This window comes from Podarcis bocagei (assembly GCF_964188305.1).
Source record: "Podarcis bocagei genome assembly, chromosome: 6".
NCBI lineage: Eukaryota > Metazoa > Chordata > Lepidosauria > Squamata > Lacertidae > Podarcis > Podarcis bocagei.
The window spans coordinates 96,595,621-96,618,128 of NC_138130.1; the positions used below are offsets into that span (position 1 = coordinate 96,595,621).

Genomic DNA, 22,508 nt, shown 5'->3' on the forward strand with positions numbered 1-22,508 from the left:
GAGCTGGCACTGAGCAACGGGAGCTCACCCTGTCGTGGGGATTCGAACCGCTGACCTTCTGATCGGCAAGTCCTAGGCTCTGTCTTTAAATAAATTCAAAAAAATACACCCTCAGTCCCTCAAAAATTAACACACTTACTTTGAACAGCACAGTATCCTATCAAATTCCTAAGCAGAACAGCTTGTGTCGTCTTCTAGAGCAGTGTTTCCCAACCTTTTTTGGGCAAAGGCACACTTGTTTCATGAAAAAAATCTCGAGGCACACCACCATGCCAGATGGGGAAAGGTCACTTTTTACTTATGTAAAAAAAAATAAAAAAATAGTAACAGCATAGAAGGTAATGGTTAGGCTAGCATCCCTCTTCCAAATATGCTAGGTTTTTATTTGCAGGGACTGTTCTACATGGGAAAGCATTCAGCACTGTCATTCTCCCATCTGCCATCTGAATTGGTACTATTCTGGGTCAACTTACTCTGCTGCATGTGTAGATGAAAATGGCACCAAGTGTGGGGGAGGGGGCAGAACAGGTTTCAGATACAGGATATTAAGCATACACGTACTTCAGATTGAACTGGTTGCTTGCTTTGCAAGTTTTCATTTCCCAAATGACTGCCTTGGCAAGCGCAATACCTACCAGGCTCAACGCCGGTCTCGCGCTGCCCCTTCCCGCGCTCTCAAGGACCCGGGAGGAGGAAGGCGTGAAGGGAATCCCGAAGGCGCGGAAACCTCGCGCATGCGCAGGCCTTCCGCCTGCGACAGCCCAGTAGGCCGGCCGAAGCGAGCGGCGATGGGATGTGGGAGGGAGCTCGCTCGCCGTCCCGCGTGTGCCTATGTGGGGCACGTTACAGCCCCGTGACGTCAGCGCCACGCAGGCAGCCAGGCAGGCAGACGGCGAGAGCCCCGCGCTGGGCGGCCTCTCCTCGCCGTCGCCGCCCCGCCTCTCGCCGCCCGACTCGCCCGCCTCCCTCCCACGGCACACCAGGCAACGTCTCGCACCGGTTGGGAAACACTGGTTTATCTCTTTGATGTCTGATGGGAGGGCATTCCACAGGGCGGGCGCCACTACCGAGAAGGCCCTCTGCCTGGTTCCCTGTAACCTCACTTTTCACAGTGAGGGAATTGCCAGAAGGCCCTTGGCACTGGATCTCAGTGTCTGGGCTGAACGATGGTGGCGGAGACGCTACTTCAGGTATACAGGACCGAAACCGCTTAGAGCTTTAAAGGTCAGCACCAACACTTTGAATTGTGCTCGGAAAGGTACTGGGAGCCAATGTAGGTCTTTCAAGACTGTCGTTACGTGGTCTCGGCGGCAGGTAGCAGCGCTCACAGCTTACGGACTGCACCGTGTAACAGGTGTCTGGCCCAGCAGCCTAAGGCGGACAAGCCACTGAAACAGGCATTCAGAATCCATTCATTTCATAAAACCTGCAGGGCTCAATCTCTGTGTTTGTGTATGTGTGTGTTTCTGTTTTGCCCAAGGGTCTGGGGGTGGGAGAGAGCTCTTTAGCATGATGCTTTTAAAACAATTAAATTATCAACAAACAAACCTGATGATACGAATAGCAACGTCAGGTGCTACCGGGGGGGGGGGGGAGAAGGGGGCCTACTCGGAAGTAAATACTGCGTCCAGGCGCAATTAGCGCTGATTTAAGGTGCACCAAGACTGCCTAAAAACCTCACCAAAGATATGCAACAAAGCACTTCGTTGCAGAGGGGAGAGTTTTTGCACCGTGGAGGCTGGAGGGCTTCTATTCTACATGCGGGGGTTGGGGGGGGCGAGGAAAATGTGCTCCGTGGGGGGGCGGGGAAGGCAAGAAAAGGAGCTGAGCTCTAACTATAGGCTCCCACGCTTGAGCAGGCCCGACTCGGTGGGGCGGACCACCCTCTCTCCTGGAGGAGGAGGAGGAAGAGGAGGAGGAGATTCCCATCCACGGCGTGGCCTCCTGCGCTCCTGAACGGGAAATCTCTGCAGCCCAAGACTCTCGGCGAGGCAACTCCTCCCTTCCTGCCTTGAGCCGCCGCCAGCCGCGCCCCCCTCCCCAGTTATCTGCTGCCTGCCAAGCCCCGCCCCTCTTCATTGTCCTCCCCTTCTGTTTATACACAAAGACCCCCCATCTTCTTCCCCCTTCCCCTTCCTCCATCCCTCGCTTTTTTTCCTCTTTCCTTTTTTTAAAAAAATATTTTCTCTTCCCCTTCTTTTTTCCACCCTTTCTTTTTTCTCTTTCTCCCCCCCCTCCCCGCCCTCCTGCCTTCCTGGGTTAAAGGATTTGAGCAATGGGTCTGGAGGTGGAGCTCGTCGGAGGATTAGCCCGACTCGCCCACCTCCCTCCCACGGCACACCAGGCAACGTCTGGCGGCACACTAGTGTGCCGCGGAACACCGGTTGGGAAACACTGTTCTAGAGAGGGACTTAAGGAAAGTACTCTCCGACTTGTGAAATCTGTTCCCCACTGTCCCTACATCCACACACACGTGCTTCCCCCCCATATAATGAGTCTCTTAATCACAGGGTCCTGGGTTCGAGTTCCACGTTGGGCGAAAGAGTCCCACATTGCAGGGGGTTGGACTAGTCACTAGATAATCCTCATGATCCCTTCCAACTCTGCTATTCTACGATTCTATGCTAATGTATATGGAGTTCCACAGAATGCAATTTTTAGAAGGCGCAAGGTATCAGAGGCCAGACTAGATGATTCCAGGGAAACTATTCATGTACTAAGATATTGCATTTCACGGCCCCGTGGCCTTGAAACAAATGGCTTGCAGCCCTAAGGGCCATGAATCTGAAACAATCCCTTGCACAGTGACAATATTCATGACACACACGGCTGTTGCAATGTTTTACAAGTCATATCCATCCCTCGCTCTGGGTAATAGCTCTGGGACTCTGTTATTAACAGGGGCGCTCAAATAACCAACACCCCAAGGAGATATCTGTCTTCCTATCGATAGGAAGGTAGGCTTAAAAATGCCGCTGTTTCGATATTTCCTTCTCTAACTGAAAGAACATTTGAGAATGCATTCCTCATCTGGGCGAGGGGTTAGTTAAGTGGGTTCTACGACACAGAAATCTGGAGGCAGATAAACAACGGAAGGTTTGTTTGCCCTCCCCAGATTTTACTGGAAATACTTTGTTTTAAAGGGAACAAATGCAAGGATGGAATAACAAGCAACATTTCAGAATTTTAACACGAATAGGGTTCAGAATTCTTGGCTGCACACTCACCTGGGAAGAAGTTGCACTGAGGTCCCTGGGACTGAGATAAGAATTGCAGCCTTTGCGTGTGTGTAAATACAAAAATAGAGGTGCCATAGTTCAGCAGCCCAGGAACTGCTTTGCATATTTAAAGTCCCAGGTCCAAGCCCTGGCTTTTCCACATAGGGAAAGACAAATGTGGGAAAATAACTCCCATTAGCTGCATTCCTTAACACAGAAGACCTTCCTCTTTCCACAAGCCTTTGAAGCTGACATCAGTCCTAGCCTGCATCTATACTGGAATTGTTGAAGTTGTTTTTAAGATGCTTTCTTTTATCGTTGTATCATTTGTTGTCTGCCACCCTGGGCTCCTTTGGAAGGAAGGGCTGGGTATGATTTTAATAAACCGGCAAACAAATACATCTCTGTGTACTATCACCACCCCCAGAGCTAGCAACGAGGCGCTTGTTCCCCCATTAAATGCATTAGGCAGGAACCCGCAAGCACTGTTTCTGTGGGAGGGCAGTTCAAACTGTGGCAGCCATGAATTGCACCTCAGGCTGTGGGGCCTCCCTCCTTCCTGAATCCTTTGGTGTATGCTGCCTGCAAGGCTCCGCTGCCCATCTTTTCTCTCCTCGCTTTTACACATTTTTATTTCTTTTGTCCAGGAAGGCTCATGAAAACAAAGTCTGGCACCCTCCATCTCCGTCCTCCGTCCTCCTCCTCTAAATCTGTAAGACGGGGACATGAAAGTCTCCCTTTAACATGAAGGAACCTTGCGGTGTTCTGACAAGTCGTTTTCAAATCTGAAATAATAATGGGAGGATGGTATCTGCTGGCTGCAAACGGCCCCTTTTCATCCAGGCTGCAGCCACACAAGCAGCAGTAGCAATTCAGTTTTCTCTCTTTCTCTCCACCTATGAATTAATGATCAGGTAAAATACAACGGCGCCTCATTTCCTTTCCCCATTTACAGATAAATGTTGCCTGACTTTGATGGAAAGGTGTGCAGAAAGAGCGAGCAATAACGGGTTAAATGGTGGAGCCCAGTGTATTAACAAACCTGTTCAAATTGGATGCTGTTCCGATCGGGGACGATGCCAGCAAGTGATTGGTGAGGCAAGGCTCAATGGCCTGTGGCTTCCAGCCATCAGAGGCACTTCATGTTGGTTCAAGGAAAAAGAAGGTAGAAAGGAGAATTCCCTGGATGCCAAGATCCAGGTTTGGGGCAAGGACTCTTTGGTGAAAAAACCCCCAGCAGAGATTTAAAGTCACAAAATATGCAGCAAAGTAAAGCTTGGGAATATAGTCTGTTAAATCTTTAAAATATGCCCTTTAAAGTAAGTTCCAAAATGTCCCCTGAAAAAGTTTCTTTCCGAAGTTTCCCTCTTACCCCAGCGAAGGAAAAGACCATACGTTTGGTAAGTTAAAAATGGTTCGCTTACTTACTCTCAAAAGGTCATATTCATGTGCTTCAGAATAGTTGCACAGGCAGTAAAACTTAGCTTAGTTGCAAAATGGTGAAAGTTCCTAAATTGTTGATATCGGAACTCAAAAGTGGCTTGTGAGACCCATATGGACCGCGCACTTGAGCTGCCAGCTCAAACCTCTTCACACACTGGACTTTCAGTTATGTCCCAGATTGTTCCCTGAATATTTTGCTCTGTAAAGATAAAGGACCCCTGGACGGTTAAGTCCAGTCAATGGCGACTATGGAGTTGCGGCGCTCATCTCGCTTTCAGGCTGAGGGAGCCGGTGTTTGTCCACAGATAGTTTTCCAGATCCTGTGGCCAGCAGGACTAAACAACTTCTGGCGCAACGGAACACTGTGATGGAAACCAGAGCACATGGAAACACCGTTTACCTTCCCGCCACAGTGGTACATATTTATCTGCTTGCACTGGTGTGCTTTCGAACTGCTAGGTTGGCAGGAGCTGGGACAGAACAACGGGAGGTCACCCCGTGGTGGGGATACGAACCGCCGACCTTCTGATCAGCAAGCCTAAGAGGCTCAGTGGTTTAGATCACAGAGCCACCAGTGTCCCACCTGTGTTTTTGTTTGTTTGTTCTGTAGTGCTCAATGAAAGCCAGTGGTAACCGGCTCATGCCTGCCATATCCCCCCAGCTACACCCTAAATTTTGTTTCCCTGTGCATATTGCCTTCTATTTCTCTTGTTTTGGCCCACCACTCACCACCCCACTCTGGAATTTCGGTATCTAGAGACACAGAGGCACCTATCAGATTATCTAGAGACACAGAGGCACCCATCAGATTATCTCCCAACAGTGGGAGATGAATATCACTCTCATTTCCTGTGAACTTCTCATTGGCATCTGTTCAGCTACTGTGGGCAACGGGATGCTCAACCAGATAGGCCTTTGGCCTGATCCAAAAGAGTCTTTCTTATGTTTTTATCTGGTTGACCACTATGGGAACAGGATCCTGGACTATATAGACCTTATATCTGACCCAGTAGAGCTTTTCTTATGTTCTTTTGTTATGTAGCTCCTGTGTCAGAGGCAAGATGTCCCCAAATAATGGAGAACCAAAAGTTGGGAGACTCCTGTTGTCCTGGTTGCAGGCTTCCAAAAGTCAGCCATTGTGGTTGGATCCAGCAAGACTCTCCTTATATTCTTAATAATAATAATAATAATAATAATAATAATAATAATAATAATAATTTATTATTTATACCCCGCCCATCTGGCTGGTTTCCCCAGCCACTCTGGGCGGCTTTCAACAGAGTACTAAAATACAGTAGTCTGTTAAACATTAAAAGCTTCCCTAAACAGGGAATCTGCCTTCAAATGTCTTCTAAAAGTCTGGTAGTTGTTCTTCTCTTTGACATCTGGTGGGAAGGCGTTCCACAGGGCGGGTGCCACTACCGAGAAGGCCCTCTGCCTGGTTCCCTGTAACTTGGCTTCTCGCAGGGAGGGAACCGCCAAAAGGCCCTCGGAGCTGGACCTCAGTGTCCGGGCAGAACGATGGGGGTGGAGATGCTCCTTCAGGTATACTGGGCTGAGGCCTTCTGGCAACTCCTGCAGCCAAGCTAGTGGCAAATGCCTTGCTCTGCTTTCCTTTGGAGCCCATCAGTGAGACCAAGAGCACTGATATGTTTGGATTCTCTGCCCTGATCCACTGGAAGGCACACACCGAGAGAAGGGAAAAGTGGGTGGCTGTGCACGAACCCTGACCCTTAGCAGAGGCCACTGGCCCATCTCAACCTCTCATTTTGAGAAAGGCTTAGCTCAGTTGCAAGAGCTCGCCTTTGCTACCCGGTGACTTTCCAAAGTTCTTCAATCTGTGCAGAAAGTCCTTGGGGGGAAAAAAAGAAAAGAAAGAAGTTGCCCAGAATAGCGATTGACAATCACAATATCTCCTGGCCTTTAAAATGTCAACGAAGGGGAAGCAAAGGAGAAAGGGACCTGGATGGAGGACAAGTTTCTGAAGGGTTAGGAACGTGGTTGAGGAACAGCTTGGAAGAAGTGCCTGGGATGAAGTGAGGTGGCATTTATTCCAGTCCCTCGGACATCTGCCTCCTCATTGACGTTTCGATGGGGTCAGTTATGAGCCATCATCATTTTTTTGTATACACAGAGGGCTTTTCATCTCGAGGAGAAAAAGGTTCCTTTCCTTATGTTTCTGCCTCTTTCCTTAATTACGCTTAATGGTGTTCTTTCTCAGCCCACCGCACAATGGAACAGCTGTCATGGGAGCAGGAACCTTCTCCTCTCAAAGTTTAATGACACATCAATTAGCGCTGAAGGTAGCACCGGCAACGGCGATGCCAACACTTGCTCCTAATGAGTATGGATTGGGCTTTGCGACTCCCCCCCCTTTTTTTGACTTCTGCCATCATCTCGAAGACAGGACAAATGGTGGGAAATGAAAGCAAGGGCGGTAGTGGGAAAAGTCCTGCTAAACTTGGAAGAAAGTTGCACTGCCGGTATATAACGACCTTGAAAATCAGAATGGTGTCTGCATATTCTGAGTGAACCAGGCACTTCCACAAAGAATGCCTGCAGAGATTCATTTGAAGGCAGGTCCATGTGGAAACCGATGGCATCTTCATAGGTCCAGAATCAGAATCATAGCAAGAATCATAGCAATAAAATAAAACAAAATAAAAATTACAATGTACTGAAGATAGAGGTAAAAACTTAACTAAACAAAATATATTCTGAAGGTTTATGTCAATAATCAAATAATAGATCTTATTCTAATTGCCCCTGCTAATTTTTAATTTTTTTGCAGTTTTTGCTGTCACAGTAGCAATGGTTGAGCGACCTGGTATGGGTAGCAGTAGGGGGGATAATAACCTCACCCCTCAAATCTTTATAAAGCATGCAAGCTAGATGCACATGAGCCGCTGACTCACTACTGCCATTTCCACATGGACACAAGCATTTTCCAGCGGAATTTTTTTGAAATCGACCCTCAAGTACAGCTGAAGGCAGCATATTTAATCTTGCGTGAGTGAAAGCACGTCTGTATTTTGGAACTGTTAACTTCTGCAAATTGGGTGCCAATGTATCAACATGACTAGGTGGAAAAGAATCATACCGTGGGCAAAATTTCCTTAACATGGGCAAATTATTATGTCGCTTGATATCATATAGGCACCGCCTAATCAATTTATTTGCTTTACTGAAGCCCAGGTGGAATCTACACACATATAAAAAAAGTTCTGAAAATGCTTTATTTAATTTTAAAAAAGCGCTTTTAGAAATACATTGAATTTTCCATAAGGCTCATGATCGCCATCTAGTGCCACCTTGTATATTGCACTTAAGACACACTTAAAACGTTTTATTTGCCAGTGCTGTTGTAGTGATAAACCAGAAAAGTACATGTGGACAATATTGGGAAGGCAACCATGCCATTATTATTATCTATGAAGCCAGCCTGAGCACCAAACAGTGTGAAAAGCAGCCTTTCCCCTCCAGGGTTGCACCCAATATTTTAAGTTTCATTTTGCAGGTGTCAAATGAAATGAAATGTTTTAGATGGTTTTTATTATTCGCTTACTAAAATATTAGTGGGTGCTGTCTTTCCCCCTTGACTTCTGTGTTCTCTGGGCTATTGTTTCCCATGAGCGACTAATGAGGGATCACATGGTGAATGAGATTTTGTTACTGGGTATTTATTCATAAATAAGGAACGTGGGTGGTGCTGTGGGTTAAACCACAGAGCCTAGGACTTGCAGATCAGAAGGTCGGTGCTTTGAATCCCTGCGACAGGGTGAGCTCCTGTTGCTCAGTCCCTGCTCCTGCCAATCTAGCAGTTCAAAAGCACGTCAAAGTGCAAGTAGATAAATAGGTACCGCTCTGGTGGGAAGGTAAACGGCGTTTCCGTGTGCTGCTCTGGTTTGCCAGAAGCGGCTTAGTCATGCTGGCTACATGATCTGGAAGCTGTACGCCGGCTCCCTCGGCCAATAAAGCGAGATGAGCGCTGCAACCCCAGAGTTGGCCACAACTGGACCTAATGGTCAGGGGTCCCTTTACTTTTACCTTTTATTCATAAATAAGCTATGCATACAGGCACAACCAAAAAGATGCCATAGTGAGGGCAATCTGAGTGAAGAATTCAAAAATTCTTGAATGAAGGATATTCATTGCCTTAAAGTGAAAAGTGAATAGTATTTGATCCAGCTTTGGTTTTTCTGGTGTGTAGCTTGGTTGTTTCCTGTAATGGTGATGCTCTTTCTTAACTGCTTGGACCATGTGCAGAACAGTTAAAAACAAATGAACTAAGATTTCTAAAATTTCTGCCGTTCAGCTGAGCAGTTTTTGACAGGAGCTTTCCTAATTTACAGCCCTCGTCTGGATGCAAGCATTGCAGGCTGCTCTTTTCCTCCTTTCGTCTGCCAGTCCTGGAAACTCAGGTGATCTCTCAAACTTGTCACTCAGCAAACATTTTAAAATGGGAGATGGCAGAGTTTTTATGAGTGTCCTGTTTGAATGGCATGGGATATCAGTCTTGCTAAGCACTCGCTATCAACCCAGTTAATCATGCATCACATCATTATCGCTCATTAAGGCCAGCAACGGAAGCTGAAGCACCTCTTGCTGGTTTCAAAATGATGGAACATACAAGACTCTGCATTGTTCCGACCTTCACAAATAAAATATTTTCGGCTAAGTAACAGCGAGGGCACCCCGGAAAAATGAGAGGAGATGCAGTAGTGCTGAGAAAACCAGGGTGGCCATAATTCTCATTAGGATTCTGCTCTACAGTGGGGAGAATCTGTGGCCAATTTCCAGGGTGCATTTTTGCCCCATGTCCTGATGAACTTGGGCCAAAGACATAAATGGTCTTTCTAGTCCAGCATCCTATTCTCACAGGGCCCAACCAGATGCCTGTGGGAAGCACAGCAGTATTCTGCCTACCTGTGACTCACAGAAACTGGTCTTCAGAGTACAAACTTAGCATCATGGCTAGTAGTCATTGATAGCCTTGTCCTCCAGGAATTTCCAGATCCTCTTTTGTTGTTGTTCTTTAGTTGTTTAGTCGTGTCCGACTCTTCGTGACCCCCTGGACCAGAGCACGCCAGGCACTCCTGTCTTCCACTGCCTCCCACAGTTTGGTCAGACTCATGTTTGTAGCTTCGAGAACTCTGTCCAACCATCTCGTCCTCTGCCGTCCCCTTCTCCTTGTGCCCTCCATCTTTCCCAACATCAGGGCCTTTTCCAGGGAGTCTTCTCTTCTCATGAAGTGGCCAAAGTATTGGAGCCTCAGCTTCACGATCTGTCCTTCCAGTGAGCACTCAGGGCTAATTTCCTTAAGAATGGATGCCTTTGATCTTCTGGCAGTCCATGGGACTCTCAAGAGTCTCCTCCAGCACCATAATTCAAAAGCATCAATTCTTCGGCGATCAGCCTTCTTTATGGCCCAGCTCTCACTTCCATACATCACTACCGGGAAAACCATGGCTTTAACTATACGGACCTTTGTTGGCATATTCAAGACAAAAAAACAGTGACAAATTGTTGTTGACAAAGGGCAGCTGGACATATAAAGGGTTCCGTTAGCTTCAGTAGCTTAGGGCCTCATCAAACCTAAATCCGCCCCTGACTAGTCTGATGCGATCATGACAGTATGTTGTGGAATATTAAGAAGCCCAATCCCCATGCCAAGAAATGGTAACTCAAGATGGCTTCACCGCTCTGGAATCTATAAACAGCTGCAGGTAGAGAGACCATTGAGAGACGAATGGCATGCCGAACTAAGGATGGATGGATCTGCCAATTTTGGTTTTCCACTCTTAAGTTCACTTCACCACATTTCTATATCACTTTGTGATTTTTTTTTAAAAAAAAACCACCAGCATTTCAACAACAACAACATCAACAATTTTATTACAGTGGACACTCGGGTTGTGAACGTGATCCGTGCGGGAGTCACATTCGCAACTCACAGCTTTCACAACCCACAGCGCCATGTCTGCGCATGTGTGGGTTGTGATTTGGTCTTCTGCTCATGCGCGACTGCTAAAACCCAGAAGTAACCTGTTCTGGCACTTCGTAACCGTACTGTAACCCGAAAAAAACGCAACCTGAAGCATCTGTAACCTGAGGTATGACCTGAGGTATTTATACCCTGCCCATCTGACTGAGTTTCCCCAGCCCCTCAGGGTAGCTTACAGCATATATAAAACATAATAAAAACTCCCCGATACAGGGCTGCCTTCAGATTTCTTCTAAATGTTGTGTAGTTCTTTATCTCCTTGACCTCTGACGGGAGGGCGGTCCACAGGGCAGGCGCCACTGCTGAGAAGGCCCTCTGCCTGGTTCCCTGTAACTTGGCTTCTCGCAGGGAGGGAACCACCAGAAGGCCCTCAGAGCTGGACCAGAGCTGGGGGTGGAGACGCTCCTTCAGGTATACTAGGCCAAGTCCATTTAGGGTTTTAAAGGTCAGCACCAACGCTTTGAATTGTGCTCAGAAACGTACTGGGAGCCAATGTAGTTCTTTCAGGATGGGTGTTATATGGTCTTGGTGGCCGCGCCCAGTCACCAGTCTGGCTGCCACATATCTGGATTAGTTGTAGTTTCCGAGTCACCTCAGTGTGCATTTCCCCTTACAGAAACATTTTTAATGAAATTCTGCCCAATATACACACATTTTTTTTACTTGTGATTTCCCTTGATACATGCCTTCTTATGCAGACTTTCACCTGATACATGCATCTTGCATATATATTTAGTTGGAGAACAGCTCTGCAAAACTGAGGAAGGCGCACCTTTAGAGCGGCAACTGCCTTTTGGTTTACAAATTGCCCCTACCCCTGGGAACTGCAGATCAGGTAGTTTTGCCGCCAGTTGAACCAGAATCCTCCCCCATTCCTAGGTAAAGTTTTTCTAGTGTGTGACATTCACAAGTCCTTCCTTTCCAGATTGCTGCCTCCATTAGCAAACTGTGGCAACTGATTGAAGACACAGGCCTGGTCCATCAATCCAGAGAATCGCCCCTCCAAAAAGGAAAAAAAAGGAAAAAGCAGGTTCTTTCCTGCCCAAAAATGCGATGGTTGTCATTTGTTATTAAAACATTCCCGATGGTCCCTCCTGGCTGAATGAAGAAGGGGGAAAAATGACCCTGCTTTCTGTCCACTGGTTTTCCTTGCCCTTGATAGCGCAATGTACAAATGAATAGTGATTGTGTAATTCGTTCCCGCAATGTTCATTTTTATTTATAATCCAGAAGCAATTAAATTCTCTTTTATAGCACATTGTCCGGGTGACAGATGCGTGCTGGATGGCTGACGGCTGACATAAATCATCTCGCGATCAAAACGCCTGTTGACTTGAGAGCCTATACTTTACAGCAGATGCCTCCCCGGACGGGGTGACAGGGAAATTCTTCACATTGGGTCTCATTTCGGCTAACCTCCTTGCTTCGCTCTGACTTTGGGAGCTGACAGCTTGGTTATTTTTATGACAGCTGGGATTTTTCAAACGGATATTTACAAAAAGGCTTCCAAGGGTGTCACTCTGTCGTTTAAACCAAATAATGCCTTTGATGTCCGGCAGGTCTGTTAAGATGTACCAGGGAGCACTGGGCAAGCACTGCGGAAGGGAAAAGTGAGTGCAACGGTTAAACCATTCATACCAAAAAACCACACAAAACACACATACACAAACACACCACACGTTGGGAGTGGAATGGGTTGTTTACATTTAATTTGGCCATGATTCAATCTGAATTCTGTTGATTGCATGGGGGGGCCCCTCCGGAGGAAAGCCTGGGAAAAGAACTAGCTTTGTATCGCTTTTATTTTATTTTACAGTGGTATCTCTGGTTAAGTACTTAATTCGTTCCGGAGGTCTGTTCTTAAGATGAAACTGTTCTTAACCTGAAGCACAACTTTAGCTAATGGGGCCTCCTGCTGCTGCCGCACCGCCAGAGCACGATTTCTGTTCTCATCCTGAAGCAAAGTTCTTAACCCGAGGTACTATTTCTGGGTTAGTGGAGTCTGTAACTTGAAGCGTGTGTAACCTGAAGTGTATGTAACCCAAGGCACCACTGTTTTGTTTTGTTTTGTTTTAATTTTATTTTATTGGTGTTAGCTGCCCTGAGCCCAGCTCTGGCCGGTGAGGGCAGGGTATAAATAAAAATTTATTATTATTATTATTATTATTATTATTATTATTATTATTATTATTCACTTCCCTGCAAAGGAAAGCGGCTGAGAGGTGACAGAGGCACTGTCAAGTGTGAGACCCTCACAGAGGGCCATTGCCATTATAGGAGAACAAGGGAAGTGTTCGTGGTGAGTTCCAGCATCTCTTTTTCTAGAAAAATAGCACTGAGTGGGAACAGGCATGTGGAGCAAAGCAGCATATCTGAAATAAAGCTGTACTAGCAGTAGACCAGATATGAGCTGGCACCATGACCCCACTGCAGACCCTCCGAGTGTCCCGATTTTCCAGGGATGTCCTTGATTTAGAGAAGCCACCCCAGTTTCCGATTTGATTCCGGAATGTCCCACTTTTCCTTAGGATGTCCCCATTTTCATTGGAGAACCAGCTGCTATAAATCATCCAGTACTCAGTAAGAAATCACAAAGGAAAAAACCTGAAGCAAAGAAGAAGGAAAGCAAAAATATCAAAACACTAAGGAAGTCAAAGATAACCCATCGTGTCTGCAAAAAATAAATAAATGGCAGAAACTTTACAAGCCAACCTCATCATCCTCTACACCCGGCTTAAACATACCTCAAGGGGCAGTAAAGAGAAAGGCAGAGTAGGAACAAAGTTGGAGAAATGTTGGAGGGTTATGAAGTTATTAGACAGTTACCAGAAGGCAATCCTTTACAGCAGGGGTGGCCAGCTCCCAAGAAACTGTGATCTACTCACAGTTAAAAACTGGCAGTGATCTACCCCCTTTAGGGGGGTTCAGGTTGAAGTTGTTGAGCTTGAGTTGTTGAGGGAAAAACCCTGTTTTGGGGGGGAGCCAAAGCTGATGAGCTTCTTTGAGGGGAACCAGTGATCTACCAGTGATCTATTGCAGACGTCCAGTGATCTAATGGTAGATCACGATCTACCTGTTGGACATGCCTGCTGTACAGCGAGGTGTTTTTTATGTTTAAATGTTTAATTATGTTATTATATAGGTTGGAAGCTGCCCAGAGTGGCTGGGGCAACTCAGAGAGATGTGTGGGGTTAAATAGTAAAATTGTCATTATGGAATGGGACGTCCCTATTTTCATCAGAGAAATACTGGAGGGTATGACATTGGTGGGGTGTGGACCTATGGAAGATACGCGACACCCCTCTTATGAAGGCCCCTTTCACCAGAGTACAGCACAGCGCGTGTAAGCATGTAGGAATGAAAAGGTCTCAAACTGTTTCTGAAAAACACAGTTTGTGGATACCCACCATATCTGGACAGAAATGCTGTTTGACCAAACAGGGGCAGCCACAATGACAGTCCTGCTCTGAGTTATTGTGGAGTGGGCTTCTGATATAATAGGTCTGGATAAAGGTAAAGGTAAAGGGACCCCTGACCATTAGGTCCAGTTGTGACCGACTCTGGGGTTGCGGCGCTCATCTCGCTTTATTGGCTGAGGGAGCTTCCAGGTCATGTGGCCAGCATGACTAAGCCGCTTCTGGCGAACAAGAGCAGCGCACGGAAACACCGTTTACCTTCCCACCGGAGTGGTACCTATTTATCTACTTGCATTTTGACGTGCTTTCAAACTGCTAGGTTGGCAGGAACAGGAACTGAGCAACGGGAGCTCATCCCATCGCAGGGATTCGAACCACCAACCTTCTGATCAGCAAGTCCTAGACTCTGTGGTTTAACCCACAGCGCCACCCGCGTCCCTAATAGGTCTGGATAGTGTTGATATTTCAACCCCTCCCATTGCAAGAATCTCCTGATCTGATGTTTTGAGAAAGGAGGGGGCGGAAACTGCTCTTCTACTCTTCCGCTCCTGACTGACTGACTCTCTGTGTGGAGAAAGTCTTATATAGTGACTAGATGGCTGAGTGGGAGCTGTAACACTCATGCAAGCCAGTAGTTCTTTAGTTTGTAGTAACTATTAGAAATAAAAGGAGTTATGCTTCACAGCTAGCTTCCGTGTTATTTCTACTCTGCATGAGTCTGGCGCTCACAATGCACACTTGTGGGTCCAGTGCACTGGGATCTGCTTTCCAGGATTGGAAGGTCTCTGAAAGTGCTCCAGTCACCTAGCCCAGTCGGGGCAGAACCAGTTATTGAGTCCAGTCGCTGTACATCAGTTGAAAGGCATACTGACAGATAGCTCAGTTAGTTGAGCATGGTGCTTATAATGCCAAGGTTGCAAGTGTGATCCTCGCACGGGACAGCTGTATATTCCTGCACTGCAAGGGGTTGGACTAGATGTTCTTCAGGGTCCTTTCCAACTCAGAACTGTAAAGTTGGAATGAGCTCCAAGGGTCATCTAGCCCAACTCCCTACAATGCAGGAATCACACCTAAACAATCCCTGACAGATGGCCATCCAACATCTGCTTAAATACCTTCAAGGATGGAGAGTCCACAACCTTCTGAGGTTTGTCCATTCCACTGCTAAACAGCTCCCACCGTCAGAAAGTTCTTCCTAATGTTTAGCTGGAACTTCCTTTCTTGTAATTTGAACCCACTGGTTCGGGCCCTATCCTCTGGGGCAGCAGAAAACAAGTTCTCCTGCAGACTTATAAGGTGGTCTCTCTCTCTCCACCCCTCCCAAGAAGCCAGAAGACTGACATTCCCTAAGCCCATATTCTGCAGTGGTTCAGTGACAACCCATCTAACTGACATTATGCCCGTATTGGAAAGGGGAAAAATAGTTCTGACAATCCATACAAAAGAGAGAACCTTCCCCTTCTTCTTATCTAATTAAATTTATATAAGATCAAATAAAATTTTTATACCCTGCATTGCAGAAGTAGTCCTCAGTACATGGATCTTAAATTATCTGCTCTCTGAATGAGTTCATTTTACCGAGGGCGTTTTCATCAAGCCTTTAATTAAGCTTGAACTGTGCGTCTTAAAAAGTTGGTAATTTGACGGCGACCTCTCCCTGATCTAAGCTGGCAGAAGTGAGATTCCAGTCTGAAAGCTTTTCCACATCAGGGTTCGGGCCTCTAGGTTTGGTGGAGGATAGGTCAGGGGTCAAGGAATCATTATTAAAATGATGTCCTTACCAGAAATATTTTCTCTCTCTCATTTCAAAGAGATGTTCAGCCCCTAGAGCTAGTTAATGGTCTGCACAGCATTTCAGAAAGTGGGGAGGGAGATTGTCTTCAGTTTATTTATTCCAAATCATTCCATCCTACATTTTCTTAAAAGTCATAGAATCATAGAACTGTAGAGCTGGAAGGAACCTATAGGGTCATCTAGTAGTAGTAGTAGTAGTAATAGTAATAGTAGTAGTAATAAATAATAATAAATTTTTATTTATACCCCGCCCTTCCTGGTTCAGAAAACCGGGCTCAGGGCAGCTAACAACAAATTTAAAACACTTAATTGATGCAACAAAAAACAGCATAAAATACAGTATAAAATGTGAATAATAAATTCATAGAATCATAGAATCATAGAATCATAGAATCATAGAGTTGGAAGAGACCACAAGGGCCATCGAGTCCAACCCCCTGCCAAGCAGGAAACACCATCAGAGCACTCCTGACATATGGTTGTCAAGCCTCTGCTTAAAGACCTCCAAAGTAGGAGACTCCACCACACTCCTTGGCAGCAAATTCCACTGTCGAACAGCTCTTACTGTCAGGAAGTTCTTCCTAATGTTTAGGTGGAATCTTCTTTCTTGTAGTTTGGATCCATTGCTCCGTGTTCGCTTCTCTGGAGCAGCAGAAAACAACCTTTCTCCCTCCTCTATGTGACATCCTTTTATATATTTGAACATGGCTATCATATCACCCCTTAACCTCCTCTTCTCCAGGCTAAACATGCCCAGCTCCCTTAGCCGTTCCTCATAAGGCATCGTTTCCAGGCCTTTGACCATTTTGGTTGCCCTCCTCTGGACACGTTCCAGTTTGTCAGTGTCCTTCTTGAATTGTGGTGCCCAGAACTGGACACAGTACTCCAGGTGTGGTCTGACCAGAGCAGAATACAGTGGCACTATTACTTCCCTTGATCTAGATGCTATACTCCTATTGATGCAGCCCAGAATTGCATTGGCTTTTTTAGCTGCCGCGTCACACTGTTGGCTCATGTCAAGTTTGTGGTCAACCAAGACTCCTAGATCCTTTTCACATGTACTGCTCTCAAGCCAGGTGTCACCCATCTTGTATTTGTGCCTCTCATTTTTTTTGCCCAAGTGCAATACTTTACATTTCTCCCTGTTAAAATTCATTTTGTTTGTTTTTGCCCAGTTCTCTAATCTGTCAAGGTCGTTTTGAAGTGTGATCCTGTCCTCTGGGGTGTTAGCCACCCCTCCCAGTTTGGTGTCATCTGCAAATTTGATCAGGATGCCCTTGAGTCCATCATCCAAGTCGTTGATAAAGATGTTAAATAAGACCGGGCCCAAGACAGAACCCTGTGGCACCCCACTAGTCACTCTTCTCCAGGATGAAGAGGAACCATTGATGAGCACCCTTTGGGTTCGGTCAGTCAGCCAGTTACAAATCCACTGAGTGGTAGCAGAGTCAAGACCGCATTTTACCAGCTTCTTTACAAGAATATCATGGGGCACCTTGTCAAATGCCTTACTGAAATCAAGGTAGGCTATATCCACTGAGTTCCCTTCATCTACCAGGCTTGTAATTCTGTCAAAAAATGAGATCAGGTTAGTCTGACATGACTTATTTTTCAGAAATCCATGCTGACTATTGGTGATCACAGCATTCCTTTCTAGGTGCTCACAGACTGTTTGCTTAATGATCTGCTCCAGAATCTTCCCTGCTATTGATGTCAGACTGACTGGGCGGTAATTATTTGGGTCCTCTCTTTTCCCCTTTTTGAAAATAGGGACAACATTTGCCCTCCTCCAGTCTGCCGGGACTTCGCCTGTTCTCCAGGAATTCTCGAAGATGACTGCCAGTGGTTCTGAGATCACATCACAAATTCAGAATTGAAAAATCAATTTAGGGGGAAAATCCACCCAATAAACTTTAGATCACCACCAGGGCTAGCTGGCTAAGTTAGTCATATTTGGGCCGGCGAGGAGACCAAGGGAGAATTAGCTGTGGGATCCCAGACTGGGTAATCTTCATAGTAGTAGTAGTAGTTATTATTACTATTCATTCCCCATCTGACTGGGCTCCTCTAGCCACTCTGGGTGGCTTCCAACACTTATAAAACATAATATAACATCAAACATTAAAAACTTATTGATACAGACTTCAGATGTCTTCTAAAAGTCAGATGGTTGTTTATCTCTTTGACATCTGACAGGAGGGCACCAGTGCCAAGAAGGCCCTCTGCCTGGTTTGCTGTAACCTCACTTCTCACACTGAGGGATCCGCCAGATGGACCTCAGTGTCTAGGCTGGAAGGGACCACAAGGGTCATCTAGTCCAACCCCTGCAATGCTGGAATCCTTTGCCCAATGTAGGGCTTGAACCCACAAACCTGAGATCAAGAGTCACATGCTCTATTGACTGAGCTCTCCCAGCTTAGTTTGCAAAAGCTCTTAAAGCATATTCAGTACATATATGGGTGGGGCTGTGCTCTAAACCACTGAGCCTCTTGGGCTTGCTGACTGGAAGGTTGGCAGTTCGAATCCGCGTGACGGGGTGAGCTCCCGTTGATCTGTCCCAGCTCCTGCCAACCTAGCAGATCGAAAGCACACCAGTGAAAGTAGATAAATAGGTACCACTGCGGCGGGAAGGTAAACGGCGTTTCTGTGTGCTCTGGTACTCGTCACAGTCCTCCGTGCGCCAGAAGCGGTTTAGTCATGCTGCTCACATGCCCTTGAAAGCTGTCTGTGGACAAAACCAGCTTCCTCAGCCTGATAAGTGAGATGAGCACCACACCCCATAGTTTCCTTTGACTGGACTTAACCGCCCAGGGGTCCTTTACCTTACAAGGCCTGGTAGTGGAGACAGAGGCAGCCAACTCGCCCCCACCTCAAGCCATTTTTATGTGCCTCTCATTTGGAACCCCAGCTCCCGCTAAGTGAAAAAGTACAAACAGGCAGGCAGGAATAGTGGGGTGAATCAATATAAAGCACCATTGGTGCAGAAAATTCAGATCAAGTTGCTGATAAAAAATAGTCACTCAATTATAGATCATAGAATTGCTTTTCTGTACTTTCGCCGTCCCTGCTTTCTGTTTAGTGTGATATAATATTCACAGTAGGCTCTCTAATCCATCACTCATTTGTCTCTTGGGAGTAGCCTGCACTCGCTAAATCAAATCAATGTAATCTGGGAGACGTAGTGCGTCTTTTCCTGGGTAACCGTGATGCATGGACCAAATCATTCACCACGTAGTGGGTTTTTATATATATATTTATTTTTTAGATAAAAAAATTGTCTGTATGTTTTATTCGCCTTTTATTTACTGTGCTGGGGAACATTTTTCAAACAGCTTACCTTGTACGTCTGGCAATAAAGGAGTTCCCACTCCATCAAGCTTTTTTGAACAACAGTCATGCAAATAAAATCATGGAACTGGGAGCTGGAAGGGACTGTGGAGATCATCCAGCCGAACTCTCTGCTCATTATGGAACTCTATTCTGCCTTGGGCAGACCACAGCTGCAGTCCTGTGTCCAGTTCTGGGCACCACAATTTAAGAAGGATGTTGACAAGCTGGAACATGACCAGAGGAGGGAAACCAAGATAAACAAGGGTCTGGAAATCAAGCCTTATGAGGAACGGTTGAGGGAGTTGGGGATGTTTCGCCTGTAAAAGAGGAGACTGAGAGAAGATATGATAGCTGTTGTGAAATTTCTAAAGGGCTGTCACATGGAATATGGAGCAAGCTTTTTTCTCCTGCTCTGGAGGGCAGGACCTGAACCAGTGGCTTCAAGTCACAAGAAAAGAGATTCCGATTAAACATCAGGAAGAACTTTCTGATAGTAAGAGCTGTTCAACAGTGGAATGGTCTCCTTCAGGAGATGGTGGTCTCTCCTTCCTTGGAGGTTTCTAAGCAGAGGTTAGGTGGCCACCTGTCATGGATGCTTTAGCTGAGATTCCTGCATTGTAGGGGCTTGGACTGGGGTCCCTTCCAACTCTCCAATTCTATGATTCTATAATTCTGTAGAATCATCCCTGATGGACAGAGATCCAGTCTCAGCTTAAATATATTCAGCAAAGGGGAGATCCATCTGCTCCATTGTTGAACAGCTCTTACAATTAAGAAGAATCTCCTGATGCTTAGCTGAAATCTGCTTCTTTGCCATTTCAACCTGCCTCTTCTAGTTCTGGCCCCACAAGTATCAGAAAATACGTCTGCACTATCTTCTGCATGACAGCCCTTCCAGTATTTGAAGACCGTTGTCAGGAGTGGCTGGTGCAGAAGCTCCCCGCTCACACCACCATCTCAATGGAAAGCTGTATAGATGAACCAAACAGACTGGAAGAGGCTGGGTAAGGTGGTCCGGCTGGAGAAGAAGGGATGCTCAACCAGCCAGACGATAAATGTGTGGGGTGTGGCACATTTGGAGGTGGCCAGCAAGCTGGCACAGAGGAATCAGTTCCAAAGTCTGAGCTCCTTGGAAAGGGAGGGGCTCCTTCATATATACATTTCTGTTATCTCTTAAGGCACTACAAATGCATTAACCATAGCAAAATCCTTCCAATCCTTGGCTACATTGCCCTATTTGCATACCATTTATGGTCTTTCCTTTATTGCATATACATTAAGCAAGCACACAAAGAACTCTAAGCAGCACCTTACTGCATGTGATCCCTTTGCATTCTTTTCCTTATATGGGTTTACCTAAGGGAGTTTATTGGGATGCGGGTGGCGCTGTGGGTTAAACCACAGAGCCTAGGACTTGCCAATCAGAAGGTCGGCGGTTCGAATCCCCGCGACGGGGTGAGCTCCCGTTGCTCGGTCCCTGCTCCTGCCAACCTAGCAGTTCGAAAGCACATCAAAGTGCTTCCGGTGGGAAGGTAAACGGCGTTTCCGTGCCCTGCTCTGGTTCGCCAGAAGCGGCTTAGTCATGCTGGCCACATGACCCAGAAGCTGTATGCCTGCTCCCTCGGCCAATAAAGCGAGATGAGTGCTGCAACCCCAGAGTCGGTCACAACTGGACCTAATGGTCAGGGGTACCTTTCCCTTTACTTAAGGGAGTTTAGGACATGAAGCGACACTCTGGAATGTGTTTTTGAGAGACAAAGATAACAGCTCTTGGTACGAGATTAGGATAGCCTGGCTTGAAGGTCTCTATATGCATCAATATCATTGTTCAACTAGAGTTTAAAGAACCCTAATTGAACATTACTGCAGGGATGGAGCCAGTGTGGTTTGAGAAGAAGAAGAGTTTGGATTTGACATCCCACTTTATCACTACCCGAAGGAGTCTCAAAGTAGCTAACATTCTCCTTTCCCTTCCTCCCCGACAACAAACACTCTGTGAGATGAGTGGGGCTGATAGACTTCAAAGAAGTGTGACTAGCCCAAGGTCACCCAGCAGCTGCATGTGGAGGAGCAGGGAAGCGAAGCCGGTTCACCAGATTACAAGTCTACCGCTCTTAACCACTACACCACATTGGCTCTTGAGTATTCTCTAGGTTGGCGTGGGTCAGGAGAACAGCCCTAATGGAATTACATAGTTCACCCACTTTATTCTGCAAAGATCTCAGGTAGCTTATTGAACTAGGCATGGAGTTATGAGCCAATCATGGAGCAATACAAAAAGCTGTTTTTGGCCAATACAGTTAGTTTGTTAAACAACAACAACAACAACAACAACAACAACAACAACAACAACAACAGGCTAATTATAAGACTAGAGTACCAACAAAGTCAGGTCCAACAGATTAATAGTCAACAGGTAGAGTCTCTCACACAATTTCCCTTACATATCTCAGCTTTGATATATGCAAATGCTGCCATTTTATTCACTATAAATTTGCTTCTCCTGTTTAATAGGTTCTCAGTCTTATGTGAGACAGGTTGTTGATGGGTTGTTTTTGCTTTTTTTAAAAAAAGAAGTGTCAAAAATCTCTCTCTTAGGGAATTATACAAAGGTCATGACAGAAGGCAGAGTCAAATCCTCAACTGCCAGGCGCACATTAATGTAAAATCTTTAGAGCTTTAAATTTACTTTTTTTTTAAAAAAATGCTTCAGTATATACACATTTTAGGCATATGGAAATTTGCAATGGCTGTGGAAGCTTTTATAGGGCTGTTTAAATTATTAAAGCTCTGTTTTACACTCTCTGGTTCAGGATTCTTAACATCAGTCGACATATTACTGTAAAGGGCAGAAAGTGGTTAAGTTTTCGCAACAGAAGTAGTCACACAGTATGGAAAAGGTCACGACAGTGCTCTAAATGGTAAAGAAAATGGGAAATTAGTCTGGACAATTATTGAACTTTATGGTAACAAAATATCTACATATATCATTTGCAGGTAACAGAAGGATGTGCTGGGGAGGGTGGAAATTGCTTGGTCGAGGAAGTTAGCATATTTAGCACAAATGAATAAAAATGCTTGGTGCATTAGTGAGAGTATAAAAATCAGGGCCATTTCTGAAACATCCAGGCAGATTTCCTGCCACTCTAGAAACATCAAAGCCATAGGATTGATTATCTTTTCTGCTTTGCTTAAAATCTTGTGAGTATAATATTCTTGCTGTGTATGTCGGAAATTTGTTTGTTATCTTTCTGGCTAGTAAATAAAATGCCCAATCAGTATTTAACTACCTGTACATTGATT

The 22,508-nt window shown here is 45.8% G+C and overlaps 1 long non-coding RNA gene across 1 annotated transcript in view; it reads right to left on the bottom strand.

Moving 5' to 3' along the window:
* Positions 1-680: 680 nt before the first annotated feature.
* The window catches only part of LOC308588873, a 341,196-nt gene continuing 319,368 nt past the window's right edge, over positions 681-22,508 (bottom strand). Inside the window, exon 3 of the long non-coding RNA XR_014008954.1 lies at positions 681-939. This is a non-coding gene — a long non-coding RNA (uncharacterized lncRNA). The remainder of the gene's footprint in view (positions 940-22,508) is intronic.